This window comes from Hyla sarda, chromosome 2, assembly GCF_029499605.1.
Source record: "Hyla sarda isolate aHylSar1 chromosome 2, aHylSar1.hap1, whole genome shotgun sequence".
NCBI classification, from domain to species: domain Eukaryota; kingdom Metazoa; phylum Chordata; class Amphibia; order Anura; family Hylidae; genus Hyla; species Hyla sarda.
This window is the reverse complement of record NC_079190.1, coordinates 88,883,458-88,911,160: the sequence shown is the minus strand read 5'-3', so window position 1 is coordinate 88,911,160 and position 27,703 is coordinate 88,883,458. Positions and strand designations below refer to the sequence as shown.

Genomic DNA, 27,703 nt, shown 5'->3' with positions numbered 1-27,703 from the left:
CCTCACACCGGATCCTGCCTCCAGTTCTATTAGTAATGGAGACTAATACATTTGGATTCAGGAAAGGAATAGCTCGTTGTAATCCCGTTCACCTGCACTATATGTGTATTGGGTTTATACATTTCAAACACGGCGTTCAGACAACACCTGATATGAGATTAAAAAATATGGATGTGATCCGAAGGGTCTTAAGGTGAGGGTATAGAAACGCTGAAAGGGAAACACACCACTGTAAGTAATCTAAACAATTAAACATACTATATAAACCCGGTGAGTCACTAGTAATGTAGTATCTCTTGAGAAAACCGAAACCGAAACGATCATAGTGGTTGGGGCTCCGGTTGCTATCCCACATTGGTAAGACTTATTAGCCTTGTATTACTATCTGTGCTCTCCATGCATGTGTTCTGTTTACATTCAACATAAACGGTAAAGAAATTAACCAGGCACAACTCTACAAACACGTAAAATCCCGTAGGATGGCTCCTAATGACTATTGCTGGCTACAGGTATAAATTAGCAGCTAGCTGTATCCTAGGGTGCTGACTTCCAAGTATAAAGACCTTCAGAAAGATGTTATACAACAAAGGAACATGAAGTCGCACTCACCCAGACAAATCTTCAGCGTGATGAAAGCTTTATTCCACAAGAAATGCTGCAGATACAGAAAAATTTTTATCCATGGAGGGGAGCGAGGGCCGGTGAGACTCTCAGACGCAGGGCATACCAATGATAGGCCTATCAGTGGTATGCCCCGCATCTGAGAGTCTCACCGGCACTCGCTCCCCGCCATGGATTCAAATTTTTCTGTATCTGCAGCATTTCTTGTGGAATAAAGCTTTCATCACGCTGAAGATTTGTCCGGGTGAGTGCGACTTCATGTTCCTTTGTTGTATGACATCTTTCTGTTTACATTCACATTTACCATATATTGGTGCACATTATTTAGAAGCACTTTATGTGATATTTGAATGCAATATGTGCCATAGAACTTGTTCTGAGAAAAATAGTGATTTATGAGGATATACTTCTTTGATGGCACATGTTCTTTACATTATTTATACTTTGCCCTTTGCACAATGTGCTATAGAGTGCTTTAGTGCAATTCTTATTCATGTAATTTTTTACAGACAGTCACTTTGGCAAGTTTTACACTTACACATAACAATTGCATTGGATAGTCCGGGGTTACTATGATATAGCAAACCGCATTAAAAGGCCCCATTTTTTGTACTGGTTGACCATTGCAGCACTTCTCCAATTGCAAAACATATGTCTTTTAAAATAATTGTTTCAATAAAAATATGTTTTTTAATCTCATATCAGGTGTCTGAACTCAGTATTTGAAATGTATAATATTTGATTGTTTGAGTTTCCCTGTGATATACAGGATTGCATGCAAAACCTTAATAGTGTCATGATGACACAAGGGTGACATTATTGCAAAATATTAGAGCTTATATATTTATTATTTAGTGTATTGGGTTTAGTGCGAGTCAACGCCTGTCAGTATCCCTTTAACTGTGCATTGATTATGTTATCACTCACAGATACATTCATCTTATATAGCGGGTAGACTTCACAGCAATATCAATGCTCTCCCTTTTCTTCCAGAACAGAGGCTAGGTTCTTGTATATACAAGCTTTACATAGTCCATGTTCATACACCAAGTCCCAGGGCAGATTGGTACACACAAAGCACTATGAAACGTCACCCGTCTTGCGACCAACAACAATGGAATAGTTATAAGAGTAGTAATAACAGAGAGCAACAAAATGGAATAAGAGACATTTCCAAGTAAACTGACACACAGAGGAAATTTGTGCAACTTTTAGGGCAGGGCCAAAGCGAGAAAAAAAGACAGGCTGCCTGCCAATATACTGTACTAAATCAGGAAGTGAAAACAAGGCAAAACACGTCGCAGAAGGGAGAAAGATTTTAACACTCAGAGGGACACGAAAATTGTCTTTTGACCTTTCTTTTTTTTTTACTTTATCCATGAGGGTCCTGTTTCTTATCTCTTGCTGGATGTTTATGGACTTGGACTGAACATATAAGGTATCGAATCAACGGTTCCTGAAAACACAGAAAGCAAAGGGAAAGAAACCGAAAGCTTGCAGGAGGAAAAGTTCTGCTGTGGGGGAGGTAAGAGAAACCAATACGAGTTTTGAGAAGGGGTTTTATCGCTCACAAGTTGTGCTCATATCTTCTTGTCTATCCGAGGATGGCTGTAAGTGGCTTGTGAAATATATAGCATGCAGTAGATGTATTCGCTCCTCGTGGCACTAATTGGTAAACGCCTATGTGAAATGACATTACAAGGAGAGAGTGTCTGTCGGCCGTGGTTCATTTTAGGTTCCCAGGATTCTAGATATTTAATGTAGAATGAAGTGGAGGAGGTTGAGGTTTTGAGTTGGACTTAAGATCTGAGATGCAGCTTATTGGAATTATAAAAGTTGTGCTAGGCCTCTGTGTAACATTGTAAGGTATTCGTAGTGTTACAATAATGAACTTGTTTCCTGGAATGGCCCTTAAAGTATTCCAGGAAGCCTTTAACATAACAAAACAAAATACCATTGTGTTAAAGGGGTATTCCAGGATATTTTTCTTCAGCCTTTGAGCCCATGATAGCAAGTTATAATTGTGATCTCCCAGTATGGGATGATGTGGCCCTGCACTGCTTTCCTGTCCTGTCAGGGAGAGTTCCTGCATGTCCCCAGGGCTCCCCTGCAGCATACCCCCATTATGTTACAGTATATAGGTTTGCCTTAATGTACTGTTGCTTTAATGTTTTTACCACATGATTGTTACCCAGAGGCTCCAGTGACCAGGTGACCTTCCCAAGTGACCTATTGGCTCCTTGTACAGCCCACCTATATAACAAGGGGAGGGGCTGCAATCTCTCTCTTCTGCTGTATGCTGAGGTCCAGAGCATTGGAGGCCTCAAGCCTAAAGTCCTGCAGCCACAAGTCGGTCATCAGTAAGTCAAGTCCTCTTGTTGTCAGTCACCATCGCTGTCAAGTCAAGTCCATCTGTAGTCATTGTGGCCTGCACTAAAGTCAGCCTAACTACTGCAAGTCTCAGCAAGCCTGCAAGGTTCTCCTGTGTCACTGGTCACCTCCCAGGGATTTTTGGCTGTACTGCAAAGACTATATCGCCTGTCTTGCTTCAGTGAAGCTGCCGTTATCCTTAATCTGGCGTTGGTGTCTTCATTGCCCTTGCCTAACCCAGGATCAGCGGTATTACCTTCCGGTAGTTAAGGCTAAATCATCCCCTGGTGTCATGACAAGAAGGGGCTAATACCATCTGCCCCTTGGGCCATAACATCTGCCCTGCATCTACCCTGCATTTGCACCATGACACCACAACTTTTTGGCATCCTACGAAAAGGATATGGGTGTGCGCCATTTACCACAAGCCACAAGTCCTCCCCCCTAGTCTGAATTGTGTCCAAGACTGTCTGTAATAGTCGCATGCCGTTGTGGCAGAAAAGTGTATGGGACTGTTGTGATTGTAATATGCTTTCATCTTGGCGCTTGTGCAATAGAAGGGGAGGTGAAGAGAACTTTGCTGCCTGTTTTTTGGAAATCTGTGAAAGTTATACCCACAATGTGCAAAATTAGAACTGAAACCATGTTCCACTGTTCCACTGTGCCGGTACCTGAAAGGGTTAAGATGGCGCAGGAGAAGCGCGCAAAAATGTCCCGCGCTGGTCAACGTCCCACCCCTGGGCGTGGAAGTCATGTAGCTGTATCCATGCCGAAATGGAACTATTAAGATCCGCCTCTTGTTGCCAGGGGACCCGAAGTCGGCACTGTACTGATGACGTCCTTCCAGCCGGTGGCCATTTTACTGAAGCCCGTTATAAAAGAGACCACACGGTCATAGCTCCTTAGTTTGCCGGAAGTCTCAGAGAGCAGCAAGATGACAGAGCAGGCAAATGTACGGGGGAGAGTAAAAATATGGCGCTGGAGGACCAGCAAGTTGCCGCGGACACAGCGCAACTTTACCAAGACCTCGCTGACTGGTTGCAGCGGTTGTCCCTCGGGGCCAATGAGGCCTGTCACCTGATCCCACTACTAGAGGATGACGACTGGCCAGCAACCATGGAAGGGGGAACTTCCAAGTCATCAAATGCATCATCACCATGAGGCTGTCCCCTCACCACTGAACCTGGGGGTCCTGGGCCTAAATACCGACAGAGGAATCGGAAGTGAGTACCCCGGCTGAGGCCACTTTTTCTACCCCTCCTTCCACCCCTAGTCCAGAGCAAGCCCCCCAGTCCCAGAAGTCTGCACGTCCGCAGTCACCACCCCTACCCAGATGGTTATTTGGCAATGAGCCTAATTTGATCTGGTACGTGAAGAAGCATCTTCTTCCCTTGCCAAGGAAGTCCCATCCCTCAGTTCCTCCAGTCCAGTCCGAAAGGGCCAAGAGACACTGAGGTGGCTGCAATTGTGGAGGAACTGAGGGCCCAGAGGATGGAGAGATATGAGCCGTGGCAGCTGCCATACAAGGTGCGACAGGAGCATCAGCAAGATACCAAGAAGTTGGAGGTCCTGTATATCCGAAAGTTAGAGTACCCCCGAGAGGGTGAGCCACCCCTGGAGCGCCGTCATGCAACTGTAATCAAGTTTGACAAGGTGAGGGGGTTTGGCACCCTTATGGACTGCCAACACGGGGGCACCATAGGAGGGCAGTACTAAGAGACTATCTCCCCCCAGCTATGCATTCTCTGGAGAGCGGGAAGATTGTAGAGTACATGCCTGTGAACAGGCCCGGACTGGCCTAGCGGGATACCGGGGAATTTTCCCGGTGGGCCGCCGGCCCTGGGGCCCGCTTTGCAGGGATTAACGTACGGGCACCCGGCCCCTATATGAAAACAGGCCCAGTGGCCTGCACAGGCGGCCCGCATAGGCCACCCGGCACCCACGATACATATCTTAACAGAAGAAGAGGGCCGGCCATGCACTGTCCCAGGCCGGCCCTGCTTCTTACTTACGGCCCTGGGTTGTCAGTGTGGCTGCCTGGGAGAGGCGCTTTGAACTCCGGCGTGGCGCGCTGCTACGTTCAGATGTGAGGTCACGTGAGCGGGAGCTGTCCCCGGCCCCACTGTCCTCTCACCTTTCACACGCTGCTCCAGCTCCTGCTGCCCCTTTAAGAGAGGGAGCTGATGGATGCTGCAGCTTGGTCCCTGCTTGTCCGACCCCTCCCCCGTCTGCTCACCGCAGAGCTGAAGAGAAGAGAGACTGCCTGCCAGCTGTACAGCCTCTGAGGCCTGTATCCTCACTCCATACCAGCGGAGCTCCGTCCAGTCTGACAGTCTCCGATCTGCAGGGCGGCCATCAGAGTTGAGGAGCTCTGTAGTGAAGTCCCAGTGGCCGGGCATGTCAGTCACTACCTGTATACCAGTGACTGCTGTGCCCTCTGTCCTATACTATATGCAGTATGGGCCAGTCATTGATATACAGTGATGTGTTTCTCAAACAGGGTGCCTCCAGCTGTTGCAAAACTACAACTACCAGCATGCCCAGACAGCCAACCAGAGTTTTGCAACAGCTGGAGGCACCCTAGTTGGGAAACACTGACATAACACTGTGGGGCTATATACATCAGCTGTGCTTTACCACTGCCCTGGCTGCTATAAATATATGCATGTATATAGTAGTCAAGGCTACAATTAATGTATATGGCCCCTCAGTGTTATGTCATTATATACCAATGTCTGTGCTGTGTTCTCTGCCCTGCCTGGCCCATATTACATATATAATATATGTAGTATGGGCTAGCCAGTTCAGTGGACACACAGCACGTATATATGGACATAATACTGCAGGACTATATACATCAGCTTATCTGTGCTGTACCCACTGCCCTGGCAGCTATATATATATATTATATATGGTAGCCAGGGCAGTGGGTATAGCACAGGGATGTATATAGCCCCGCAGTGTTATGTCACTGTATGCCAATGACTGTGCTGTGTTCTCTGCCATGCCTGGCCCATATTACGTATATAATATATGTAGTATGTGTTAGCCAGTTCAGAGGACACACAGCACAGACATTTGTATATAGGGACATAATACTGTTGGGCTATATACATCAGCTTCCCTGTGCTGTACCCACTGCCCTGGCAGCTATATTTATGCACAGAAACATATACATATATATATAGTAGCCAGGGCAGTGGGTACAGCACAGCTGCATATAGTCCCGCAGTATTATGTCCCTTTTCTCACTGGCCTATACCAGCCTATACATGGGGACCAAAAAAGTGTAAAAAGAAATAAAAAAAGAAATAAAAAAAAGTAATAAATGTGATTTACCCCTTGCCTAATAAAAGTTTGAATCACCCTTTGTTCCCATTTTTTTTAAATGAAATAATGTAAGGAAAACCCTATACATAAACCCTAAACATATGTGGTAGCGTCACATGCACAAATGTCTGAACTAATAAAATATAATAATTAAGTTGCACACTGGAAGGCGAAAGCATGAAAAAATATCAAAGTCCAGAAGTGCGTATTTTTGGTCACTTCAATAAAAAAAAATATATATAAATAAAAATGGTCCTGACAAAAACTTCAGATCACAGCACATAAAATAAGCCCTCATATAGTCCTGTATGTGGAAAAATAAAAGGGTTATAGGGGTGAGAAGAGGACACTGTAAAGCATACTCATTTAATGCCCCCCTGTCATGTGCCACTCACTTATAATGCCCTCTGTCTTGTGCCCCTTACTTAAAATGCCCCCTGAGGGTGCAGGACAGCGGGCATTATAAGTAAGGGGCACAAGACGGGGCATTATAAGTGAGTGGCACATGACAGGGGGTCATTATACGTGAGGAACCCCCCTGTCATGTGCCCCTTGCTTATAATGCCCCCTGAGGGAGAAGGACGGGGGGCATTATATGTGAGGGGAACATTACAGGGGCATTATATGTGAGGGGAACATTACAGAGGCATTATACTTGAGGGGGACATTACATCGGCATTATATGTGAGGGGCACAGGGGGGGCATTATATGCTAGGGGCACAGGACAGAGGGCATTATTATTATGAGGGAGAACAGGGTGGGTCATAGTTATATGTGGGGGCACAGGATGGGGCATTATTACTATATATGAGGGCAGAGAGTATAAGGAATTTCTGGGGTAGTATGGTTTTCATTAGCCACAATACATCACGGTATTGTATTCAGAGGGATATTTAGAGCGTACAGTGTGTTGTAGTAAAATATTCAGAGGTTACAGTGTGTGGCAGTATTATATTCAGGGGGTACAGTGTAAGGCAGTATTATAATCAGGGGGTGCAGTGTGTGGCAGTATTATATTCAGGGGGTACAGTGTGTTGTAGTAATATATTCAGAGGTTACAGTGTGTGGCAGTATTATATTCAGGGGGTACAGTGTGAGGCAGTATTATATTCAGGGGTACAGTGTGAGGCAGTATTACATTCAGGGGGTACAGTGTGTTGTAGTAATATATTCAGAGGTTACAGTGTGTGGCAGTATGATATTCAGTGGGTACAGTGTGAGGCAGTATTATATTCAGGGGTACAGTGTGTGGCAGTATTATATACAGTGGGTACAGTGTGTGGCAGTATTATATTCAGGGGTACAGTGTGTGGCAGTATTATATTCAGGGGTACAGTGTGTGGCAGTATTATATTCAGTGGGTACAGTGTGTGGCAGTACTATATTCAGGGGTACAGTGTGAGGCAGTATTATATTCAGGGGTACAGTGTGTGGCAGTATTATATTCTGTCACACACTGTGTGGCAGTGTTATAATCAGTGGGTACAGTGTGTGGCAGTAATATATTCAGGTACAGTGCGTCAGAATTATATTCGGAGGGTACAGTGTGCCAGAATTATATTCAGAGGGTGTGTGCCAGTATTATATTCAAATTATACAGTGTTTGGGAGGTTTATAATAATACTTGTTTTCATATAGAGGATCAGAATGCGCTGACATAGTGAGGAGCCATCTGGGCGTCACGTTCTGCATTGAGAACATTTAGCTGGACCCGGTGGTATGTACATCTGAATCATATAAGGAAAGACTATAGAGAAAACGTCACCTGTAGTCGCTGATGTCATTGTGTAGTGTCCTGACTGTTCCATCGCTTGTAAGTTTTGCAGTAATGATGGGTGAAACAAAAACTCTCAGCATCCCCTCACCACTACTTAGGTCATACTGGGAGCTGTAGTTTTAAATGGTAAAAACTTCTTTAGCGCTTTCCCATTCTGTGGTAATTGGTATATTTGATTATTATACTATATACATTTAAAAATATTGTAAGTTCATTAACCCCTTAAGGACGCAGTACGTAAATGTACGTCCTGGTGCGGTGGTACTTAACGCACCAGGACGTACATTTACGTCCTGTGCATAACCGCGGGCAACGGAGTGATGCCTGTGTCATGCGCAGCTGATCCCGGCTGCTGATCGCAGCCAGGGACCCGCCGGCAATGGGCGACGCCCACGATCTCGCGGGCGTCCGCCATTAACCCCTCAGGTGCCGGGATCAATACAGATCCCGGCATCTGCGGCAGTGCGCGATTTGAATGAATGATCGGATCGCCCGCAGCGCTGCTGCGGGGATCCGATCATTCAGAAAGCCGCACGGAGAGCCCCTCACCTTCCTCCGTCCGGCTCACGGTGTCTTCTGCTCTGGTCTGAGATCGAGCAGACCAGAGCAGAAGATCGCCGATAACACTGATCTGTTCTATGTCCTATACATAGAACAGATCAGTATTAGCAATCATGGTATTGCTATGAATAGTCCCCTATGGGGACTATTCAAGTGTAAAAAATTTTTTAAAAAAATGTAAAAGTAAAAGTAAAAAAAAAGTGAAAAATCCCCTCCCCCAATAAAAAAGTAAAACGTCCGTTTTTTCCTATTTTACCCCCAAAAAGCGTAAAAAATATATTTTATACACATATTTGGTATCGCCGCGTGCGTAAATGTCCGAACTATTAAAATAACATGTTAATGATCCCGTACGGTGAACGGCGTGAACGAAAAAAAAAATCCAAAATTGCTACTTTTTTAATACATTTTATTAAAAAAGAAATTATAAAAAATTTCTTAAAAGTTTTTTATATGCAAATGTGGTATCAAAAAAAATTACAGATCATGGCGCAAAAAATGAGCCCTCATACCGCCGCTTATACGGAAAAATAAAAAAGTTAGAGGTCATCAAAATAAAGGGATTATAAACGTACTAATTTGGTTAAAAAGTTTGTGATTTTTTTTAAGCGCAACAATAATAGAAAAGTATGTAATAATGGCTATCATTTTAATCATATTGACCCTCAGAATAAAGAACACATGTCATTTTTACCATAAATTGTACGGCGTGAAAACGAAACCTTCCAAAATTAGCAAAATTGCGTTTTTCGTTTTAATTTCCCCACAAAAATAGTGTTTTTTGGTTGCGCCATACATTTTATGATATAATGAGTTATGTCATTACAAAGGACAACTGGTCCCGCAAAAAACAAGCCCTCATACTAGTCTGTGGATGAAAATATAAAAGAGTTATGATTTTTAGAAGGCGAGGAGGAAAAAATGAGTCCTTAAGGCCAAAATGGGCTAAGTCCTTAAGGGGTTAAGCAACACCTTATTTTCTGTCCGCCAACACAAAATTCTCTAATAGTGCCCCTCCCGAGACTAGACTCTGGATCCGTCCCTGCGTACATACCCTGCTTGTCCTCCGGTACAGATCCCTGCTTGTCCTCCATGTAAAGAGCCCTGCTTGTTGTCAGTGTACAGAGCCCCGCTTGTCCTCTGTGTACAGAGCCCTGCTTGTCCTCAGGTACAGAACCCTGCTTGTTGTCAGTGTACGGAGCCCTGCTTGTCCTCCGTGTACAGAGCCCCACTTGTCCTCAGTGTACAGAGCTCTGCTTGTCCTCAGTGTACAGAGCCCTGCTTTTCCTCAGTGTACAGATCCCTGCTTGTCCTCAGGTACAGAGCCCTGCTTGTCCTCAGTGTACAGAGCCCTGCTTGTCTTCAGTGACTGCACCTAATGTGGGGAGCTATACTGCACCTAATGTGGGGAACTGTACTGTACCTAATGTGGGGAGCTATACTGCACCTAATGTGGGGGAACTATACTGCACCTAATGTGGGGAACTATACTGCACCTAATGTGAGGGACTATACTGCACCTAATGTGGGGAACTATACTGCACCTATTGTGGGGGAACTATGCTGCACCTAGTGTGGGGGAACTATGCTACACCTAATGTCGGGAACTATACTGCACCTAATGTGGGGAACTATACTGCACCTAATGTGGGTAACTATACTGCACCTAATGTGGGAAACTATACTGCACCTAATGTGGGGAACTAAACTGCACCTATTGTGGGGGAACTATACTGCACCTAATGTGGGGGAAATATACTGCACCTAATGTGGGGAAACTATACTATTTTTGCTCTTTATATATGTCTTATCTATAAATATGGCACTCTTCTAATATGCTTTAAAATGCATGATTTTACCTTTTATGAACAAGAAAACGACGCACTGGTATAATGACACAACACTATGGGGCTGGTATGTAATTTTTTCCAGGGCTGGTTTTCACGCCCAGTTCGGCCCTGCCTGTGAAGAGCATGAGAGGAGATTGGGCGGCAGCGGTGACTCACCCAAAGAATACTACCCAAATGTTATTTGCCTACTTCCCATCAGACTACTGGGATGCAGATCCCTTTGGGTTGCTGTCAACAAAAGCTAAAGGCACCGTTCGAGAGGAGGAAGTCTACCTGCCTGAAACGCCTGCCATGGCTCCAAAATACCTGCCCAAGTCATCTGAGGGTGTGCCCGGGCCTACTCCTAAAGGCAAGAAGGTTTTGGCCTAATCAGCAGGCACCAACTAAAGTGCCTCGGCCTACTCCAACTGTTGCCGAGGTTTGGCCGGGCCCAACAGGCATCGACCGTCCATCCCCTGGCTTTGGTGTCTTCATTGCCACTGCCTAACCCATGATCAGCGTTATTACTTTCGTGTGGTTAAGGCTAATCCAAGCCCTGGCATCATGACAAAAAGGGGTTAATACCATCTGCCCCTTGGGCCATAACATCTGCCCTGCATCTACATATACCCTGCATTTGCCACCACATAATACTGTGTAATAAGCTTCTATTACCTCCATGTGGCGCTTTGTCCTGTTTTCATGCATAGGACCCACACCTGGAAGTGCTATAGTCAAAGTATTCTAAATACACTGTGGTCTCTGACCTTTCCCAGCATTCCATGCAGCCAGAGACAATATGGTATCAGTGACATGGTCTCTGGCTATGATGCAGTGGGTGGGTGGATAGCAGGTGATTATTTTAACCCCTTAAGGGTTTTCTCATATTTGCTCTTTTGTTTTTTCCTCCTCACCTTCTAAAATTCATAACACCTACAGACCCATATAAGGGCTTGTTTTATGCACTACCAATTTTACTTGTAACGACATCAGTCATTTCACCACAAAATCTACGAAAAAAACAAATAAAAAATATTTGTGGGACCAATTTTTTTTTTTTAAATGCCATTTTGTAATTTTTGGGCAGCTTCCTTTTCTACTCAGTGCACTTTATGCTAAAAAGAACACGCAATCTTTATTATGTAGCTCCATATGATTAAAATGATAGCTAACTTATATAGGTTTGATTTTGTTTTACTTCTGTTAAAAATGTATAACTTTTTGCATGAAAATTAGGATGCATAACATTGTCCTTTTCCGACCTCTATAACTTTTTTATTTTTCCGTATAGGGGGATATGTGAGGGCTCATTTTTTTTGAACCATGATATTTAGTTTATATCTGTACCATTTTTGTTTTTATTAGACTTTCTGATCGCTTATATATTTTTTTTTAAGGTATACAAAATGACCAAAAATAAAATTTTGGACTTTGGTATTTTTTAATGTATATGTCATTGGCCGTGTGGTTTAATTAACATTATATTTTTATAGTTTGGACATTTGTGTATGTGGTGATACCACATATGTTTATTTTTATTATGTTTACATATTTTTATATGGAATTTGGGAAAAGGGGGTGATTTAAACTTTAAAATGGAAAGGGTTAATGTGTTTTTTTTCAAACTTTTATATAACAATTTTTTTTTTACACTTTATTAGTCCTCTTATTGGACTTTTAGAAGGAATCATTAGATATCTCATACAGATCAATGTAGTTACATAGAACTACATTGATCGTTGTGCTCTGCGCTCGATTGATAAAGCCTGGTCCAGCCAGGCTCTATCAATTACAGAGCCAAGACCAGCACAAGAGGAGGTGTAAGCCCTTCAGTTACCTGAGAAGTGGATCACTCCACTTCTCAGGGGGGCAATCCAGCCCATTGGACCACCAGGGACTGTTTAAAGATCCCTTTAGACGCCCCTGTCAGCTTTGACAGTGACGATCTAAAGGGTTAATAGCCATCCACGGCGATCGTCGCATGTCGGCTATTAACAGCGGCGTCAGCTACAGGAATCAGCTGAGGCCACCCGTTATGGCGCAGGCTCAAGTCAGGAGGCCGTGCCATACACTGTTTGCCATCTTGGGACAAGCCAGCTAATCCTTAGACAGCAACCAGTTAAGTGCATACAGTCTCACATAAGATATTCAAATGTGGCACCTACAATTCGAGAGGTAAGAAATATAACAGTGAGTGTAATTTGTAAAAGTGTCTGAATGTTTTTCATTGTTGCCACACATTAAGAAGCTTTAAGAAGCTCTAGAACATGATTCCCAGTGGGGAATTTCTAATAACCTGCATATTTGAACCCATTTGGCTATCCAATGTGATATTTCTGATCAGTGGAGAGACAGTTTTTCGGTAGTAGTTATCTGGCAGCAGTAAGAGAGGTCCTTACAAGAGTGCCGAGTCAGAGAGGGAGAAATGGTAGATCGGCAAATTTGTTTATTTTTATAAAAATAGCCTTTCATCATTTTTATATCAACTTGCAACTTACCATATAATGTATGTAGGGATATGTCTTTTTCTTTCATCCACCTCACACATGTGTCCAAGTTTGTCTTGTAGCTATGTTCCTGGTTTTGAAGGCTTCTGGATATCTTATGAAGTATGATTTTTTTTACAATGTCACATTCAGATCCAGAAAGTGGTTTAGGGTTAGGGGAAATAAAAGATCTGGAGACTAGTTTCCTGAACCATGAAAGAGGCTGTGAAAGCTCATCTGTTTAACCCCTTAAGGACGCAGGACGTAAATGTACGTCCTGGTGCGGTGGTACTTAACGCAGCCAGGGACCCGCCGGCAATGGCCGACGCTCACGATCTCGCGGGCGTCCGCCATTAACCCCTCAGGTGCCGGGATCAATACAGATACCGGCATCTGCGGCAGTGATCGATTTGAATGAATGAGGTCCCCTCTCCTGCCTCCATCCGGCTCCCGGCGTCTCCTGCTCTGGTCTGAGATCGAGCAGACCAGAGCAGAAGATCACCGAAAACACTGATCTGTTCTATGTCCTATACATAGAACAGATCAGTATTAGCAATCATGGTATTGCTATGAATAGTCCCCTATGGGGACTATTCAAGTGTAAAAAAAAATGTAAAAAAATGTAAAAGTAAAAGTTAAAAAAAAGTGAAAAATCCCCTCCCCCAATGAAAAAGTAAAACGTCAGTTTTTTCCTATTTTACCCCCAAAAAGCGTAAAAAATAAATTTTATAGACATATTTTGTATCGCCGCGTGCGTAAATGTCCGAACTATTAAAATAAAATGTTAATGATCCCGTACGGTGAACGGGTGATCGGAAAAAAAAAAAAAGTACAAAATTGCTACTTTTTTAATACATTTTATTTTAAAAAAATTATAAAAAATGTATTAAAAGTTTTTTATATGCAAATGTGGTATCAAAAAAAATTACAGATCATGGCGCAAAAAATGATCCCCCATACCGCCGCTTATACGGAAAAATAAAAAAGTAAGAGGTCATCAAAATAAAGGGATTATAAACGTACTAATTTGGTTAAAAAGTTTGTGATTTTTTTAAAGCGCAACAATAATAGAAAAGTATGTAATCATGGGTATCATTTTAATCGTATTGACCCTCAGAATAAAGAACACATGTCATTTTTACCATAAATTGTACGGCGTGAAAACGAAACCTTCCAAAATTAGCAAAATTGCGTTTTTTGTTTTAATTTCCCCACAAAAATAGTGTTTTTTGGTTGCGCCATACATTTTATGATATAATGAGTTATGTCATTACAAAGGAAAACTGGTCGCGCAAAAAACAAGCCCTCATACTAGTCTGTGGATGAAAATATAAAAAAGTTATGATTTTTAGAAGGCGAGGAGGAAAAAATGAAAAAGTAAAAATTAAATTGTCTGAGTCCTTAAGGCCAAAATGGGCTGAGTCCTTAAGGGGTTAAGTAAAGACATATGAGTGGTCTTCATAAAGCCTTTCACAAGAAAACTGGATTCCCCAGGGTATTGAAAAAGCTTGTGTCATCCAATAAATAACCATCAGCGTCAATCAGTTCAGTTAGTGAAATTTAAAAAGATTGAACTTTTGCCAGAATATAACTTTTTGGAAAGCTAAGCGCTAAGCCTTTTATATCTCTTACTTGGATCATGGGTAGCAAATGGGACCACACAGAAAGGGTAGCAATAGTCATCAGACATAATGCCTTCTCTGCTACATCATGAGTTAAAAGATTAAGAACCCAGAAATGCAGAGGAATCAGTGATATGTGTTTTTCTTCTAATTATAAGATATTTTTTTCTAATAAAAATATATTTCTGGATCCAGCACATGAATGCCCCATGGATGGTGTTTCACAAGTCAAGATATGTCGAGATACACAAGGTCACTTATTTTGCCAAATGTATTGCATAAGAAGTTTGTTTACAGAGCTTTGGAAAATATACGTTGGATGGGGATAGGTTATACTTGGGAAGATACTTGATGTTGGGAATAATTAACCACATTCTTATGGCCAAACCATAATGGGTCACATACAGAGCTGAGAAGGGGCATAACATTTATGGAGAAAAGGTCTGTCAGACGTGGGCTAACTCTAATTCCTATGTAGGTAATGCTAGGAGCAGTTCAATTCACTAGGAAGGATTTGGGAAGGGATTTAATTTAAAGGGGTATTCCAGGAAAAAACATTTTTATATATATCAACTGGCTCCAGAAAGTTAAACAGATTTGTAAATTACTTCTATTAAAAAATCTTAATCCTTTCAGTACTTATGAGCTTCTGAAGTTAAGGTTGTTCTTTCCTGTCTAAGTGTTCTCTGATGACACCTGTCTCGGGAAACGCCCAGTTTAGAAGCAAATCCCCATAGCAAACCTCTTCCAAACTGGGCGTTTCCCGAGACATGTGTCATCAGAGAGGACTTGGACAGAAAAGAACAACCTTAACTTCAGAAGCTCATAAGTACTGAAAGGATTAAGATTTTTTAATGGAAGTTATTTACAAATCTGTTTAACTTTCTGGAGCCAGTTGATATATAAAAAAAAGTTTTTTCCTGGAATACCCCTTTAAGGTTTTGATAGATTGAATGCAATTGCATAAGATTTATTAGGGTTCACCTTAAAATAAAAAAGACATTGAGATATGATAGATTGAAGTTCTGGTAGAGTGGTTGGTGGATTAGACACCATAACCGATAAGTTGTGTAAACAGCAAAGACATGGGGGGGGGAATTTATCAAAACCTGTCCATAGGAAAAGTTGCTGAGTTGCCCATAGCAATCAATCAGATCGCTTCTTTCATTTTTCAGAGGCCTTTTCAAAAATCAAGGGAGCGATCTGATTGGTTGCTATGGGCAACTAAGCAACTTTTCCTCTGGACAGGTTTTAATAAATATCCCCCACGGTCCCTTTCCTCCACACAAATGCCTGAAGGTTCTTGAAGTATAGATTGCAGCAGTGGGGGAAAAGGACAGCTTTGTCTTTTCCCCATTACAGATTGCAAAGGGGGAGAGATCCGGCCATTAACCACTATAATGGCTGTTGGGCAGGAGTACATAGGAAAAAACAAATTGTTAAAGGAGTAGTCCAGTGGTGATTCAGTGGTTTACAACTTATCCCCTATCTTAAGGATAGGGGATAAGTTGCAGATCGCGGGGGGTCCGACCCCTGGGGCCCCCCGCGATCTCCTGTACGGAGCTCCGACAGCCCGTGGGATGGGGGCCTGTCGACCTCCGCACGAAGCGGCGGCCGACACGCCCCCTCAATACAACTCTATGGCAGAGCCGAAGCGCTGCCTTCGGCAATCTCCGGCTCTGCCATTGAGATGTATTGAAGGGGCGTGTCGGCCGCCGCCTCGTGCGGGGGTCGACACCCGCTATCTCGGCGGAGAGCCGGGGCCCCATACAGAGAGATCGCAGGGGGCCCCAGCGGTCGGACCCCCCGCGATCTCAAACTTATCCCCTATCCTTAGGATAGGGGATAAGTTTTTCACCACTGGACTACCCCTTTAAATTGAGGAATTGACAACTAAACTTAAGAAAAGAGAGTTTCATATACTTCCAGTCTGAGAAGGACTAAGGTGATTTCTGAGCTACATAGAGAATGTGGCTAATTTTGGATGTATTATCTTTACACTCCCTATTCTTTACGATTTCCAGAAATATCAAATCCAGAAGGACATGTTTCATTCTCTCAGCTAACACTTTGACAGATTATCTACTAAATAGAAAAGAACAACATACTTTTCTAGCCGAATTCCCAACATACTTTTCTAGCCCCCCACCCCCACCGCCCCCTGCCAACCAATCACTGCCTGAGACCATATACTTTGTTGTTTTTGAGTCTAAGACCGCAGATAGGGAGGTCCGGTCAAAGACAGTGTCCCAGTTGGTTATATCCTAAGCTTGGATGTCTTTGTAAATGTAGAATTCTTGGAGATCTGAAAAGGAAACTTTAGTAAGTGAGAAAATATGTTGACCTGTTTTTCTGCGCAGGAGAAGAAAACCCCAAAGGGAAATTTAGCAATTTTCTTTTGCACAAAGTGATGAGTGATGGATCCTGAAAAATAGAGATGGGTGCATCCTTGAATGTCAGGCCGCCAGTCTCCCTAGATTTGATCAAGATTGCATCCTTGGTTTTGTAGTTGTGAAAGCAGAAGTTGAACCTCTTGGAAGTCCTATGGACCAAAATAATGTATGAACCCATCCTATAGCATGGGAAAAAAGGCCTGTCAACTCCTATTCTCTGTTTTAGTAAATCCTTTCTTTTGCTTTAGTAAATGCATACCTCTCCTTAGAATTCGACATTATGCCATTACTCTGCTATTCCCCTAAAAACCTCTGAATAGTATCAGACTGTGTAGGGACAAATCCCTTTTACATGGGCAATGGTAACTCCCAGTTGTCATATTATTCACCCGTTTCCAGAATTGACAGGGAAATGACGCAATGATGTAGGAAAAGATACTCTAAAATTGTTATTTTCTGGGGATTACATGCATGTTTTTACCACATCAGACATGTCGGGAGAACTGCCAGATACTATTTAATCCAAATTTTCAATGTAAAAGATGTAGGGGGAGATGAAAACCTGTGTTGAGAAAGGGCTCTGGAGTTTCCCATAGCAACCAATCAAATTGCTTCTTTCATTTTTGAAAAAGCCTCTAAAAAATGAAAGAAGCAATCTGATTGGTTGCCATGGCCAACTGCCCCACTCTTCCTTTACACTGTTTTTTTTTTTTTTTTTTTTTAAATAAATCTCCCCTATATACAAACCAAATAGGTTGTCTGATTTTATGGTGGATACCTCTATGTGAACTGAATTCACTTTGTGAGAAGTGAGGTTTACAATCAAGAGGAAAATTCTTATCAGAGGGAATTTACTAAAACTGTCCAATTCTTAGAGAGTAAAAACCTAGTTTTTGCCTCAGACAGATTGAAAAATTTAGTGATAAGTGTCTGATCGCTGGGGGTTTAACTGCTGGGACACCACATGATCTTCAGATATACTAGTCTCTAGAACGATGGCCAATCACCAGCTGAGGCAGGACACCACTGCAGCCAGTGATGGGCTAAGCGGGCCTACACTGCCAAAACGGGTACATCTTGGAAGGTGGGGGCCAGAGTGCTCAGCGGAGTCAAGCCCAATAATGGAGATTAGACACTTCTCACGTATCCTGTGGATAGGAGATATGTTTTAATAGCTGGATAACCCCTTTAACATAAATTATGCCAGAATTCTGGTGCATTTCTATAGAAAATCATGACCACTGTATTGATAAGCTCAATACTGTCACCAGAAATACAGGTGGCAGCGTCCCAGACTCAATTACGGTCCACTCATGATAGATACAAAAAATGTTGCAGTACTCTAGGTATCGAAAGAAATAAGGTTATTTCTATAACTCATGTCACAGCGGCAATGTTTTAATTCTCCATTAGAATCATTTTCAAGCTGCTTAAAATGCTTCTAAAGGAGAATTGAAACATTGCCGCTTGACATGAGTACTGCAACTTTTTTTTGCATTTATAATAAAAAAAAACATACATATACCTTCTCATTATGTACCTTCTCATTATGTATATTTAGCATTTTTTTTTACTATTGCTTTCACGCACATACAACATTTTTTATAGCAGCAAGGGGGGAGATTTATCAAAACCTGTCTAGAGGAAAAGTTGCTGAGTTGCCCATAGCAACCAATCAGATCGCTTCTTTCAGAAGCAATCTTATTGGTTGCTATGGGCAGCTCAGCAACTTTTCCTATGGACAGGTTTTAATAAATCTCCCCTAAGGAGGTTGTCATATTCCCACGAAGCTTATTGCCTACTCTCCAAGGAGAGGGTGGACCGAAAACCAGTCTGTGGCTGCATTCACGTCTCGGTTTTACACTACGGGTGCCGGATCTGGCTGGGGGAGGGGCAAACCGGGCTCTCCGGTACCCCAGACGGACCAGCGCTGAACTCCATTCACTTTAATGAGCCGACCGGAGTCAAACGGTGACTCCGGTTGGCTCATTTTTGACCCGTATCCAATTTTAGGTTCCGTGTCCGGTTTTAGGTTCCGTTCACAAAACTGGATTTGGTACGGTTTGAGGTCCGGTCATAAAACGGGATACAGGTCAAAAAAGAGCCGACCGGAGTCACCGTTTGACTCTGGTCAGCTCATTAAAGTGAATGGAGTTCAGGTACGGGAGAGCCCAGTTTGCCCCCCCCCCCCCCCAGCCGAATCCGGCACCCGTAGTGTAAAAACGAGATGTGAATGCAGCCTATGTCTGACTCTTGCCACAGCTAAATGTCTCCCTGTTTTTCCAGTTCTGGTAGGTAAGCGGTACTCCCCTCTATAAGGTAATGCCAGGAGCTGCTTAAAGGGGTACTCCAGTGGAATTTTTTTTTTTTTTAAATCAACTCGTGCCAGAAAGTTAAACAGATTTGTAAATTACTTCTATTTAAAATCTTAATCTGCCCAGTACGTATCAGCTGCTGTATGCTCCACAGGAAGTTCTTTTCTTTTTGAATTTCTGTTTGACCACAGTGCTCTCTGCTGACATGTCAGGAACTGTCCAGAGCAGGATAGGTTTGCTATGGGAATTTGCTCATACACTGGACAGTTCCTGACATGGACAGAGGTGTCAGCAGAGAGCACTGTGGTCAGACAGAAAGGAAATTCAAAAAGAAAAGAACCTCCTCTGTAGTATACAGCAGCTGATAAGTACTGGAAGAAATAAGATTTTTTAATAGAAGTATTTTACTAATCTGTTTAGCACCAGTTGATTTAAAAAAAAAAAAAAAAATAGTTTTAAGCCTTTAAGCATTAATAGCCCTATTCCACTGCAAGGGAGACAAGTATTTAATTATTTGGTAGTATGAGGTTCCTAGACCCCTAGAGATTATCCCTAGGCCAGCAGGCACGTTAACTTTTTCACTGCCCTGGATCATTAGTGCAGACACCTTTATTGTCATAGATGACCTGGTAGGCTGGAATTAACACCTGGACTGCCCTAGACTACCAAGGATGCTGACAATAAACTTCACTGTGCTAGACCTGGATGTTGTTTAAAGGGGTACTCCACTGCAAACATCTTATCCCCTTTCTAAAGGATAAGGGATAAGATGTTAGATAGCGGGGGTCCCACCTCTGGGGAGCCCTGCGATCTCTGGCGCGGCACCCCGTGTCTGATGACTGACGATGCGGCCACCACGTGCCCTCCATTCACTTCTATGCGTGGAGTTGAGATGGCTATGACGTAGCCATCACGCATCCTCCCATAGAAATGAATGGAGGGGGCGTGGTGTGGTGTCACGAATGTGGAAGCTGTCGGCATGGAGATTGCAGGGGTCCCCAATTGCCGGATCCCCGCAATCTAACATCTTACCCCCTATCCTTTGGATAGGGGATAAGATGTTTGCGGCAAAGTACCCTTTAATACTATTTGCTTCAATGCTATGTGGCCCAGTATATCCGCTCTATAGGTAACTGCTAGGGTTTTACTTGTTTTAGAGGCAACAGTGCAAAAGATCCTAACCCCCCACTCCTTAGCTGCAAAGGCTCAGTGAGAAAATTGTTCATGGTCGGCAGCCATAACTGTGATAGTTCCATCATGTATATTTGTAATTGACTCCATAGGTACAAAATCACCTGCCATACTGTAACCTTGAAATCATTGTAAAACATTTCATTGGGTTTTTTGCAGTACTTGCAGGGGTACTTGTATCGTTTGACTTGTAGTAAGAAATGGGTTATACAATGATTTGCATCTGCTATAGCTCTATAACCCTGACTTTAACCAGTTTCAGCCATATTTATTTGTTATGGTGCTTTGTGAATTTACATATTGTAAATAAATGATATGTCAGGAGTCCTAGGGACACACTTTTACATATATAATTGATACGGACTGACATCCCAGAAGCCTCTAGACACAGAATGTATATCATGTAGACTCCACTATTAAGTAGGCTCCATAACTGTGATCCTCTTGTCCACGCTGCTTTGTGTTCTCTACGTACAGAAAAAAACATTTTCTTACTATATACACCAATTCTACAGTAGAGTCTACTTCGTGAGAAATTCTTGTCTGCGGCTATGCTGTCCTTTACACAGAAAGCTGTGATAGCCATATGAGCTTTGGGATTGGATTAGATGGACCTGCTTTAGCTTCCCACGCACATCAATGAGTTTAGAGTAGACATGAATCTCCCGCTGATTCTTTGGCTGTCTTCTGTTAGACAACTTTTTGTAGATACTATCTCCCTTTTGGAGATGCTCTGATCCATTTGTCTAGCATTTAAAATTCTGCCTTTGTTGTTCAGATGTTAATCACTTAATCTCTTGTGGTTTTACTGTTATGGCTGCCCAACATATGTTTAGTGAAGAACTAAAAGAAGAACAAAGTTATCTGGGCTCCTAAGGAGCAGATATTTATTGCGAGGATCACCATTTGGCATAGAGCTGACATGTTTAAAGAGTACTCCGCCCCTAGACATCTTATCTACTATGTAATAAATGTTAGTACCATATATCTGCACATTGGGTATATCATGCGACTTAATGAACGGAGGCTCAGTCCGTGTTCAGACATAGAGAAAAAATCACACTGCACATGATTTTCATTAAAAAATTCTTCTTTTTAGTAATATAAACCATGCGGCTATTTCTTAGTAGTAATATAAACCATGCGGCTATTTCTTAGTAGTAATATAAACCATGCGGCTATTTCTTAGTAGTAATATAAATCATGCGGTTATTTCTTAGTAGTATTACAAAAATATTCACCCAAAGTGCTCACTGAATAGCGCGACAGTCCGTTTGGTCTCCGGTTTGTATTTCACCCTTTTCCGGGCATTCCAGAGTCCATGAGGTTCACCTTCCGCTCATTTGCGGCTTCTCCTTCGTGAGCGGAAGGTGAACCTCATGGACTCTGGAATGCCCGGAAAAGGGTGAAATACAAACCGGAGACCAAACGGACTGTTGCGCTATTCAGTGAGCACTTTGGGTGAATATTTTTGTAATACTACTAAGAAATAACCGCATGGTTTATATTACTACTAAGAAATAGCCGCATGGTTTATATTACTAAAAAGAAGAATTTTTTAATGAAAATCATGTGCAGTGTGATTTTTTATCTTATCTACTATCCCAAGGATAGGGGATAAGGTGTCTGACCACAGGGGTTCCACAGCTGGGGACTCGTGCGATCTCCCTGCTGCACCGGAGGCTTGTGATGTCACGGCCACGCCCCACATCACCAGTAATCCAGCACGGAGCAAAGTTCACTCCGTGCACCAGATGTCTGGGGTGCGGTAGCCGAGATCGTGGGGGTCCACAGCGGCGGGACCCCCACGATCAGACATCTTATGCCCTGTCCTTTGAATTGGGATAAGATGTCTAGGGGTGGAGTACTCCTTTAAGTCTATGTCTATGTACTGAGAAAATTGAGAAAAGTCCAGACTTTCTTCACATTATGCAGCCGTTTCTCCTCTATACTGTCAGTTATTCTAACAAGATGTGGTGTGATCCCAGCCTTAATAACACCAGATCAACAGATCCCGTATAGAGTGGACTCTACAGCCTTAGTAGAGACCACTCTTTTGCCCCTCTATTGCAGAGAATATGTAAGAAGTGTATGTGGAGACCAGCAAAAGAGGCAAGACAACTGATTTAGAAATAAATAATTCTGTACAAAAGAAATTATCTCAGTATTACCACAGCTGTGAGAAGAGCTAGCACTTCATTGGTTCTCTGCCTTTGATAATGTTTCTATTCACTGTTAGTCAGTAGAAATCTTGCATATGGTTAGGACAGGGGTTAAGTCCTAAGAAAAAAAAAGTGAGGGAACTCATCCAAGATTTTCACTCAAGGGCTGGTCTTTCAGGACTTCTGCTAATGGGAATGGTGTTCCTGCTGTGTAAAAAGTGCAGAAACTCAGTTCCCACACATTCCTGCAGGATTTGAGCCCTGGGTTAGTAGCTATATTTGGATGATTAAAGGGATTGCCTTAGGACAACTCATATTTACTTGTCGCATGTCCTAACACTTATATCATCATTTGGTTTCAGCTACTAGAACTCATGGTGATAACAGATGGCAGGGTCTACATGATTCATGGCAGGAAGAATGCAGTATAACGCATTGCCCATGTAATTCTATGGGTTACTATTCAGGATATGGTCATGCTGAAACCTTTAGAGCAAGGGATGAGCTTTGCCGTGTCAAACAGAGCGGAGTCTTCAACAATGGACCCCTTCTATGACAGCCACATGCCCTATAACAGCCCTATTACTACACAATATTTCCCAGCTGAGTGTCTCTACAGACATGTTTCTTATCTTATTTAAGTATATGATACTTGTATTTCTTCATTTGTTCCAGAAAAGACTTTCTCACTTTTTATTCTAGTTTGTTTCCTCTTTCCAACTGTTGTCTGGGATATACAGTATGGCTCTAGGCTATAAGGCTCTGTGCATACCTGTTTTGTGTTTTTCATTTATATAATTACCACTGTGCAATGCTGAACGATGGATACCACTGAAAGTCCACAATCTCAGTTTTTGCCAGGGTGTCATTCATTTTTATTGGAAAAACAGCACTCCATACCCCTTAAAGGGGAAATCCAGAGGGAAAAAAATGTTTTCAAATCAACTGGTGCCAGAAAGTTAAACAGATTTGTAAATTACTTCTATTTAAAAAATCTTAATCCTTCCAGTACTAATCAGCTGCTGTATGCTCCAGAGGAAGTTGTGTAGTTCTTTCCAGTCTGACCACAGTGCTCTCTGCTGACTCCTCTGTTCAGAAAAGGAGCAAGCCCCATAACGAACCTCTCCTGCTTAGGGCAGAGGTGGCAGCAGAGATGTAACGCCGAGCGCTCCGGGTCCCGCGGCTTCCCCAGAGCGCTCGCGGCGTTCTGTTAACAGCAGCGCTCCGGTCTCTTTCTCTGACCGCGAGCGCTGCTGTGTTCGTGCCGCCGGGGATGCGATCCGCGTGGCGGCTCAGGTCCGCTCGCGGATCGCGCCACGTTCTAGTGACCCTCCTCCGGTGTCTGTCTTGTCCCGGTGCACGTGACCCCGCTCCCTAAGGCGCGCGCGCGTGACTGCTTTCTAAGATTTAAAGGGCCAGCGCACCGCTAATTGGTTCCTGGCCCAATCTGTTCAATCACTTCCCCACACTATATTAACCCACTTCCCCTTCCTGTCCCTGACGGATCTTGTTGCCTTGTGCCCTGAGAAAGCGTTATACTGTGTTCCCTAGCCTGTGTACCCAGACCTTCTGCTGTTGCCCCTGACTACGTACCTCGCTGCCTGCCCTGACCTTCTGCTACGACTGACCTTGCCTCTGTCTAGTCCTTGTGTACCGCGCCAGTCTCAGCTGTCAGAGAGGTCGAGTCGCTACTGGGGAACACGACCTGGTAGTTAGCGCCGCAGCAAGTCCATCTCGCTTTGCTACGGGCTCTGGTGAACACCAGTAACTGCTTAGAACCAATTCCCCAGTACGACCCGCGTCATCGCTTCTCTGGCACAGAGGATCCACCTCCAGTGTCCTCATCAGCCGCTAGTCCGGACCCTGACAAGAGAGCACTGTGGTCAGACAGGAAAGAACTACACAACTTCCTATGGAGCATACAGCAGCTAATAAGTACTGGAAGGATGAAGATTTTTTCAATAGAAGTAATTTACAAATCTGTGAAACTTACTGGTACCAGTTTATTTAAAACCTTTTTTTATATTCCAGAGTACTCTTTTAAGTCCTCCATACACATTAAACATGTGGCAGCAACCCGCAACAATCAAATGGGTATAGAGGCTTTCTGACTCATCCCTGAAAGAGGATGTTGGGGCTAGAAGAATCATGCATGATCAAGTTTTGTTGAATGCTTTGCTTGGCCATGTATGGAGGGATCAGGAGAGATAGCTGTCAGCCAAACAAGGGTTGAGGCTGACAGCTATCATGGTTATTGCCAGTTTAAATGGGTACTCCAGTACTTTGCTGCTGAATGCTCCAGAGGAAGTTGCATTTCTTTCTGGAGTTCTTTTCTGTCTGACCACAGTGCTCTCTGCTGACACCTCTGTCCATGTCAGGAACTGTCCAGAGTACAAACAAATCCCCATAGCAAACCTATCCTGCTCTGGACAGTTCCTGACATGGACTGAGGTGTCAGCAGAGAGCACTGTGGTCAGACTGAAAAGAACTATAAAACTTCCTCTGGAGCATACAGCAGCGGAAAAGTTCTGGAAGGATCTTTTTAACTTTCTGCCACCAGTTGATTTGAAAAAAAAATTTGTTTTCCACTGGAGTACCTCTTTAATAGAAGTTTTGCTGTGTTGGTAAAAAGAACCACTTATAGTGCGTTGGTGGATAGAATTAGGAACATTACAGTAACACATTGAATATTCACATGACTTTCTTTTTCTGCTTTTTGGTGTGTATCATATCCCAACAGGACAGTACTGAAGAAAAAGTTATAAAAATAACATCTGTAAATAGTAGAGAGGAACTTACTCTCTACTCCTTCCCTTTCTCTTTCTATTTCATAATAGGCTTTTGTCTGTAGTCTGTAGTGAGTAAGACAGTGTTTGTGAACCAAGGTGGCAAAGAATGTCCAGGCATGCTGGGAGTCTATGGACTGGCGGGGCGTGATGTCACACGGGGGCGGAGTCGTGACGTGACGATACTGTGGCCCCGTAGTCGTAACCTGGCAGACTCAGAGGCTGCAGCGCTGCGTGCAGCTCCCATAGGTGGGTGCTGCATGCGAGACAGTGGGGGTCCCCAGTGGCAGGAACCCCACGTTCAGACATCTTATCCCCTATCCAACGGATAAGATGTCTTAGGGCTGGAGTACCCCTTTAACTTTAATAAAAATAAAAATAAATGTTTCCACTGAAAAAGTTGTATAAGGGTTTATTTTTTGTAAGACAAGTTGTATGTTTCACTGATGCAGTGTATGTTATCATACAGTATAATGTATTACAAAGCCAGAAAAAAAATATTTGTATGCCAATTTTTTTTTTAACAAAATGTATTTTTCACATAATTTTTTCACAATATGGTACAATTGACATACTAACTTTATTATATAGGTTATATATATAAAAATTATAACTTTTTGTAAGAAAAAGAGTATACCTAAAATTTTCCTCTGACTCCTATAACGTGGGGGATTTTTTGCACCGTGATCTGTTGTGACACTAAATATGTTTAGGTGTATTTTTGTTTAAATTATTTTATTATAAAAATATAAAAAGTGGAGTGATTCACATTTTTTAAAAATGTTTTCAACATTTCTTTCACCTCAGCTGACTATTAACCCTTTAGGTCGGCGTCTAAAGGGACTTTTAAATGGACCATGGAGGTCTAGTGGGGTGGATAAAAGAATCCCGGCACTCGATAATTTCTTTGAAGAAATGCTTTTACTTGTTATTTGTGCATATATTACAGCATATATTTCAGACGCTGCACGCGTTCCGGCTACCGAGCCTTTCTCAACTGCATGTGCTGGAGTCTTACAATGATGCAATTTAAAGGCGTCAGAGGTACGCAATAGGTTCATCATTTGTTTCCTTGACAACATAACAACAAAAACAAACAAAAAGAGTATACACACTTGATTTGCCTGATTGAACATAGCGGATCACTGCTCTCAGATCCCATCCATTCAGATATGTCTCTGCGGATAAAAATCACAATGAGTTGTCTTGTTTGAACATTTATCTATCCATAGATTATAACAGATGTGCTAGTTCATAGTCCCAGTTCATTGCCCGAGGTTCCAGGGTGCCTAATTTATGTATCTAAATGCCTTCTTTTTGAGAAGTAACTTTTTAATGTCTCCCCCTCTTCTTGGAGGGAGTACCTCATCAATCAATCATTCTCCTTAAAGTGGAATGGAATTGGAAGCATCAAATTACCACAGCGGATGGTAGACTTGTGCCTGTTGATGCGGTCCCCTACACACTGGGACGTTTCCCAAACGTATAGGAGACCACACGGACATTTAATGAGGTAAATTCCATTTTTACAATGACATGTGAAGAAACCTTGTATGGTAATTTTTTTCCAGAGTGTGGGTGTTTAATCTTATCGCCTCTAATGATGTAGCTGCATTGTGTGCAGTTCAGGCATGGAAATGTAGCATATGTTTTTGTACTCAAAAAAGTTTGTTTAGGTTTTTTAGCTGATCCTACATCCACCCGTATAAGTTTATCCCTCAAGATAGGTGACTGTTTATTACATACTAATGGGGGATGTTGTAACTCACTCACTGTTGGATATGCCTTGCTTAGGATAGACCAGTGGGTACATATCACAGTGTAGCTTAATGGATGATAGGTCCTTCAAATAGTAAACTCTTCTCACTCCGTTTCTCCCTCCTTTCTCTATCCTCTGGAATAGCATCTATAATTCAATCTGGGTATCCCCTTGCTCTGAATTATGTTTTAATTCCTCGAGTCTCTCTTGTCTCTTCTCTGGATCTGTTACTATTCTTTAAATTCTCTGTTTTTGTGAGAAGGGAATGGATTTTTTGATACTTGGTGGGTGTGCACTGCTGTAATGTAGTATGCCCCTTCATCATCCTTCAGTACAGTCATGTCCAACAAATTAACCTGTTTCTCATCCACCGTCATTGTGAATTTGAGTTCATCCCAGATGTCATTGATATGTGAAAATAAATTTTCGAGGGTCGAACGTGGCCCCTCCCATATGCATATGTTGTCATCTATAAAGTGTCACCACATTTTTGCGTCTCT

At 42.7% G+C, this 27,703-nt stretch overlaps 1 protein-coding gene across 2 annotated transcripts in view; it reads left to right on the top strand.

Moving 5' to 3' along the window:
• Positions 1–1,898: 1,898 nt before the first annotated feature.
• Positions 1,899–27,703, top strand: part of STAT6 (signal transducer and activator of transcription 6) — a 162,026-nt gene continuing 136,221 nt past the window's right edge. For both annotated transcript variants that reach the window (XM_056562518.1, XM_056562517.1), the window contains exon 1: positions 1,899–2,146. The gene's annotated coding sequence lies outside the window, so the exon portion shown is untranslated. The remainder of the gene's footprint in view (positions 2,147–27,703) is intronic.